We start from the raw sequence: 7,793 nt of genomic DNA, 5'->3' as shown, positions 1-7,793 counted from the left end.
AATGTTACTGATCGTACATTAAAATGTTACCTAATTCTTTTGCATCTGGGTAGTCTTTAACATACTTTTCAAGTGTTATTGCCCATTCTTCATCTCTTAGGTCACCTGAATGAAATGTTACTGATCAGATAAATGCATGTAATCACACCTTAATAAAGCTTTCCAATAGAGAAAATAGTCCATAATAAGAAATACTTGTATATTATGTTTCTCTTGTATCTGTGCTTACCTTCATCAAATATCGAAGCCTTTAGCATCAAAAAGTATCATCGAAAACATGTCCTCCTTGCATTTTTAGCTGCAAAATCACTAATTAAGCCTTTAACATTAATTTTATCTATAAAATCATTTTCAATGGATATCAAAGCTAGTCCATTTAGTCTTTCTTGTGACATGATCGATCTCAGATAAGATTTTAATAATTTTAATTATGAAAAACTTCTTTCTGCAGATGTGACTGTAATAGGTATAGTCAATAATATTCTATAAGCAATACATGCATTTGGAAAATAATTTTGTATTTTTAAGAAATTCAGTATATCAATAGCCATCTTTGTTTCTTTTGATAAAATATTTTGTAAGATTTTTAGTTCTCCAAATAAATCTTTCCTATCAAGATCAGAAAATGTTTTATATTTTGGAACAATTTCAAGATTATTACAAGATGCTTTCAAATTATTATCATCTAATGAATTTAACTTTTCCGAACCAAACAAAAATCCAAAAATATCTTCATATGCTTTATATTGCTCAAACATTTTCTTTAGAGAACAAATAGCTTGATCTACAATGTACAAAAAATAATTGATTCTAAAAGATTCTTCAACTTATTGTGTTTTCTCCTCATTAACATTCTCATCAAATTATCTTTTTCTACGGATTTGATGTGTTACTTGAAATACAGAATCAATTTTCATTTCAGAAGTAATTTCTTTAGCAATTGTCATAGCTTGTGTGAGCCCAACTTCTCTATAATCCTCAAAAAACCTAATCAATCCTTTTACTTGATCTATAGCAATATCAATAAACATTTCTTTAGATTGTAAAGATTTGTTAATTAAGTTAACAGCAAATAATATATCATACCAAATAATCTAACTTAATAAAAATTCAAATTTTCCAATTCCATGTGTTGCTAAAGAATCTGCTTCACTCCTTATTTTGGAGTCATTATCAGTTTCTGCTAACTGAAGTAGTGCTTCTCTTATTTCAAGCGTTTGGAATCTAATTGCTTTAACACTTTCAATATGGCTTTCCCAACGTGTAGCCGACAATGACTTAACAGTTAAGCCTTTTACATTATTCATCAAAATTTACCATCACTTTGTTGAGTAAGAAAATAATGTATAAATGCGTTGTATCACTCCAAAAAAATGTTTTGCTTTACCACAACAATTTGCCATATCACAAAGTGTTAAATTAAGACTATGACAACCACAAGGCGTGTATAAGGCTATAGGATTGATATCAAGTAATTTTTTTGTACACCTTGGTGTCTTCCTTTCATATTAGACCCATTATCATACCCTTGACCTCGTACATTATCAATATCAAGATTAAGAGTTTTTAGCACATTTTGCAATTCTTCAAAAAGTCCTTGTCCAGATGTATCATTTACTTTTAAAAAATTCTACAAAAAATTCTTCTATTTTATCGGGCTTGTAGAAATATCGACACATCATAATATTAAAGTCATTTGTTCTTGGTGACTTGCATCCGGAGTACAATCAAGTATTACATAAAAAAATTTAGCTTCTTTAATCTTTTGAACTATTGCACATTTGATTTTAGAAGCGAACATACTTATCAATTCATTTTGAATGCTATGACCAAGATAATGATAATGAATTTCACCATGGTCAATACATCGAATATGTTCTTGCATTACTTGATCCCATTCTGCAATTATTTCAATTAGGCCTAAAAAATTTCCATTATTATTTTGATAAATTCTCTCATTTGTTCCTCGAAAAAATTTCCATTATTATTTTGATAAATTCTCTCATTTGTTCCTCGAAATGCCAAGTTATGTTTAGCAAGATATTTAATCCTCGAAATGCCAAGTTATGTTTAGCAAGATATTTAACAACAAAAATTATTCTTTGTAATACTTTCTTCTAATGTTCTTCTCTTTATTAATTTGCTCTTGAATATTTTTATCGATTGTTTTATTTTTCTTTAATCTTACGTATAAATCAAGCTAAGTACTCATGTTAATGATGTGCTCATTAGTTGTTTAATGTTCTTTTAGCCTAACACTAAGATGTATCCAATCATTAAACCCTTCATTTATTAAAGAACTTTTCTTAAAACCAATTTTAAACAATTTACAACAAAAACAGAATAGTTTATCGATATTCTTTGAATAAACTAACCATTCCCTATCGTATTTCTCTCCATTTGATAAATGCCTAGTGTAAAATGTCGAAGAAAAACATCTTTCAAATTTATCTTTAGGACCTTTTTCGACTAATAGATCTCTTATAGGGTCATTTTCCACTAATATATCTCTAGATTTTATGTCCAAATTATCCCAAGTTCTTGATCATAAATATTTAAATTCATGAGCATGGACTGATTAGGTTGTTCATTGCCTAAAATATTTTCATTCTTATTTTTATTTTTATTGTCAATATCAATTTTATTCTGATTTTGGTTCTCATTTTTACTTTCATTTTCATTTTCATTCTGATTCTTATTTTCATTATCATTTTCATTTTCATTCTGATTTTCATTTTTATTCCGATTCTCATTTTCATTATCATTTTTATTTTTACTTTGATCATCAACATTTTCATTCTCATACTCATTCAGGCCCAAATCATTAATGTTATCATTTTCAATTGAATTTTTAACTAAAACTTGTGTTTCTCTAACAATGAATTTATCAAGCGCTCCACTTTGAGTTTGGACAAATTGTTCAAATTTTCTTTTTTTCTTGCATTTATCATATCTAGAAGGATACTTTCTTGGAGGCATTTCTATAATAAAACAAAAAATATTACAATCAAATTGAAAGAAGTCAAAAGATTCAAAACAATACAACCTAATTTGAAGCCTTAAATCAAGTGGAAGAGGTACTCGAGTAATCTGCAAAAGTTAGTTGACCTTCCTCTTCCCACGGTCCCACCTATAAAATGAAAGAAAGAATTCATAAGAAAAAGAAAGAAGATTAAGAATCACAGACTGAAAACCATTATCAATAAGGAAAAACATGAGACATGTGCAGGTCAATAAGAATATACTACAGATTTTTGAAGAAATCTATGACTTGGGTAGCAAATATGACCATCGATCTTGGTTTAATGATAGTTTTAGATGCTAATTAAAGATAATCATCAAATTGCTTTTCAGAAAAAGAAATGTTTAACAGAATCAAAACCCTAGCCTCATCATAAACACTTCCATTATGTAAAAAAGGATTCATCATTCACCAAACAATCTTTGCCAGCATCGCTCTTCAACTAAGTAAAAAATCAATGCATTATGCACTGCACATTTAATAACCCTTAAGCAGATCATGAATTAAAGGTCCCAAAAACAAATAAAAAAACTCTAAGATTTAGCGATTTAATTCAATGATAGAGCAGTGTACTTCTAAGTTCCAATTTGATGCCTAGCTAGAAAAAAAGGAGAATCAAACGCCGCTGCTCATAAACAAAGATTCAGAGTCTTAGATCTTACCTACTATGTATTACAAAATTGACAAAAGTCCATAAAAATTAATCACAAAAATCGGTCCTTTTTTGACACCACAAAAATCAGACCGATGATTTTAGTTTTCTCCAATACCCAGATGGAAAATTTCCTTCCATCAAAAAATTAAAAAAATACCTTCAATAGAGAGAGAAGAGGGGAGGCTCGGCTCGCCAGAGGTGGCTGGAGAAGGGAGGTTGCTACTTGCTAGGGTTTTTGAGGATATCGGACTATCGGAGAGCCAGAAAGGAAGATGACTGAGCGGTGATGGGAGGAAGAGAACCGGAGGGGGATCAGAGAGGGAAGAGCGCCAGAGGTAGGATCGGGGTGGGAGGAGCTCCAGAGTGCGACTATGCGAGGGAGAGATGCGGCGGAAGGAGCGTCGCTAGGGTATTTGCGGAGAAGCAGAGGGATAAAGAGAGTAGGGGGGAGCAGGGTTTGTTTAGTTTTTAGGGGGAGGGAAGTTGGGTTTAAGGCGGGCCTTACCCAATATAATTAAAAAAAATTTGGGGGCCCCCAATTTTCGGGGGGCCTGTGCAGTCGATCTCTTCACACTCCTCTAGAGCCGGGCCTGGGTGATTTATATATAGTTTGGAAACCATCGCATATTTTTGCAAAAAGGCAACATGGAGGAGCAAAATATAAAGCAAAGTAGAACTGCCATTCTTAGATTTTGATAATGCTTCGGTTAAATTTTTGTAAACATTTGAGTCAGTTTTCTTGGTGACTTTTTTATGCTTAAATGTGTACGCTCAATTCTCATATGGTGAATGGAATACAAGTTTTTTTATTTGACCAAAAAAGAAATTCTCAATTGTTAACTATAAAAGATTTCAAATTGAATGATGTCATGAAATGATTAGAAGGACGAATTCTAGATTTCAAAAACCTGAACAAATTATAAGAACTATGAGAATTAAGGGTTTTGGTAATGGTCCTTGAACATAATTTATCCACGGAATAATAAGAATATTCTGACATACACTTTGATTAAAGTCAGAATCATTGCTTTAATGTATAGGAACACCTTAGAACATTCTATTTAGGTTGGCACATGTCACACGTAAACTTGATAGCGATTGTTGGCCACCAACCAGGAATCTATGTGAAAGCATAGCTTACGGAAGCGTCATCGAACATTGCCGATTAGATATCCTCTTTCTTCGTAGATAAATCGATCACCAAGCGATGTGGAAACTATGAGAAACTATAGTTTCGAACAATAGAGAAAATACAGTACACTACAAAAAATAGATCAAGAAATAAAAACATGGGATTTAAGTAGTTTGGCAACCACCTATGTCCACGGGGAGAGATTTGGGTCTTCTTTTATTCTAGAGATCACAAAGATACAATCTTTCTTGTAATCTCTAAAGATTTCAAAAGAATCATTCTCTCAATCTTACCAAAAGATCTCTCAATATCCTAGATATCTCTTCTTAGTTCTCTCTACTTCTCTCTTATAATATGCAACTTTTTTTAGCTTTCTATGGCTTGATTTACAATGAACTTCTCAAGAGGCACTCAAAGATCTTTTCCCTCTCTTGAATTCATGCAGGACTTCTTCTTTTACTTGGATTATCAATTCTAATTCTCTTCCAAATAGAATTTAATTCTAATTGTAATTGATTCTTACCAATCAAATTCAATCTCCAATCCAAGTTGAACTATGATTTTCAAAAAAGCAAGGTTATTTCTCAACAATCTCCACCTTAGGCTTGTACGAAAATCACCTTTGGAAGCGTCAATCCTCCCTTGTAAACTTTTGCTACAAACTTGTAAAACTGTGTTGAAGGAATACGTTCGAGAAATCACCTAAATCCCCCTCTTTGCTAAAGGCATCAGAGTGCTCACCACCCATTAATGTGAAGCCTTTTGATGACTTGACATCAACTTCCGTTGCTGCACACTAAGTCTGCCTGTTGACTTATTTTAGACTTCTTCTCGACTCCTCCACCTGCAGTCAAACTCTCACTTGGCTCTCTCTCAGAGCCCAAGTTCGTCATCAACTCCTCTTCCACATAGTCATACAACCTCTTGAAGGTGAAGCTCTACCTTGAATACTAGTTACTTCAGGTACCCAATGTAGACGATTAAAATATATTTCTACCCATACCACTGTTTAGTTTGTATCCAAGAAGTAAACACCCATGGGTTAAACACTTCGAAGGGGTCAAAGCCAGACCCCACAACAAGGCGTAGCGAAGTTCGCTTAACAAAGCATGCGAATCTCACTACACAGCCTATATCGACTCGTCTCGGCAAAGTAAAGAATGGGTCTAGCTCCTAAATAGCTATAGCGAACCTCACCACGCAGCTTATCTCGACTTGACCCAACCAACATGAGAATGATCGACTACCAATTTTCACCCTAGGCCAAGTCAAAAGGTGTTAATTGTCGGTCAAATTATGAGTAGAATTATGTGTTAAATTCGAACTCACAAATGAACCTCGCCAATAAATGAACTTCGCTCATAATAACCTAAGTGGTCCATGTTATCCATGACTCCAAAGAAGGCTTACCACATTCAACCGAGCATCGCCTAAACGTCTCTAGCGAGCCTCACCCAAACATGTGTTGAGTCCTTTTGTTTTGATGATGATTTACAAATAATTTACTTCTAATGTTGTATATTTAGTGTTTGTGTTTTGTATCTATTCTAGACAAATAATATGTTGGAGGATGGATGGAATCGAGTATTCACGATCAAATCCAATGGAGGTTAGCGGAATTATGGAGTGAAGCAATGCAATTTAAGTTAAAGATCCAAGTTCAAGCTTCATCCGTAAGTTTACCAAGAAGAGCTTATTGAAGATCAAGATCATTGCTTGGGTAAATAGTTTAGGTTTTATATTATGTGTGTTGGTACTTTAAGCTCAATCATATACACACATACACGTTTTGGTTTTGTATATATATAGTTATATATATACATATATGTTTTGGTTTAGTTTTGTAGATATGAAACAAATATATATTCATATACATATTTATATGTTTCATATTCTATTATATTTGGAAATATATTGTGTTTTTGGGTTATAGACTCTAAAACAATAGTTCATACATTTTTATCAAGTCTATATAGACATACAAGAGTTTTCAAAACATGGTTAGTCAAAATGATAAAACAAGTGTTGTTATATTTTTCATGTTTTGGACTATTTTAAAAAATGAAGAGATTTCTCATTTGGGAGGTGTTTTTTGAAACATGTGTATTATCATGTCTACAATCATTTCCCAAAGTTTTATATTTTTCTGATTTTATTTGCTATTTTTAAAAGAGGTTTGAAAATCAGATTTTCTGTTTAAATCAGGCTGATACAGTGTTATCAGTCGACTGATGAATATGTTCAGTCGACTGAAGAAAGTGTCTGGAATAACAAAAAGTTTATGTTTTGTTTTGGTCGACTGACCAGTCGATTGATGGGATCATCAGTCAATAGTCGACTGATGAGCTGAAAAACGCCTCTAACGGTCAGCTCATCAGTCAACTGATGAAAGCCATCAGTCGACTGATGCTGTAACGGCTAATTTTTTCCAGCCTGTTCTAGTTTTTTGGTTTTTGGTCTATTTGCTTTGTTTTTCTTGTGTTTTAGGGTCTCTATAAATACCCCTCATACCTCAGACCAAAAATCAACTAAGAGAATGTTTTAAGAGAGACAAGGGTTTTAAAGTTTGGTTTAAGTTTGTTTAAAAAGCTTTTAAGTATTTTTCAAGTTTCGGTTTGTGAAGAGAATTTCACAAGAGCAAGTGAAGATCATCCTTTGGTGTTTGAGCATTCACTCTTCTCATTCTCTCTTGTTATCATATAGAGAAGTTTTCTTAAAATCAATCTAGCTATTTTATATGTTTGAATTTCATTTCCATAAGCTAGAATCTATATTGAGTTTAGTTTGATTTTGTTTTATTAAATCTCATTGTTACACACACCCACTTGAGCTTTTAGTATTTTCATATATGGTATAATTGGGGTTGTGAGAGATTGTAACTTTGAGTTGTGCGTAATTGAGTTCTCGCCTTGTATTAGAGAACAAATCATTTGTTGTGAGCTAAAATCGTGAGGTTCACTGTGTAATATACTTGTATACCGAGA

The sequence above is a fragment of the Asparagus officinalis genome, chromosome 8 (genome assembly GCF_001876935.1).
Source record: "Asparagus officinalis chromosome 8, Aspof.V1, whole genome shotgun sequence".
NCBI classification, from domain to species: Eukaryota; Viridiplantae; Streptophyta; class Magnoliopsida; order Asparagales; family Asparagaceae; genus Asparagus; species Asparagus officinalis.
This window is presented reverse-complemented; position numbering follows the sequence as displayed.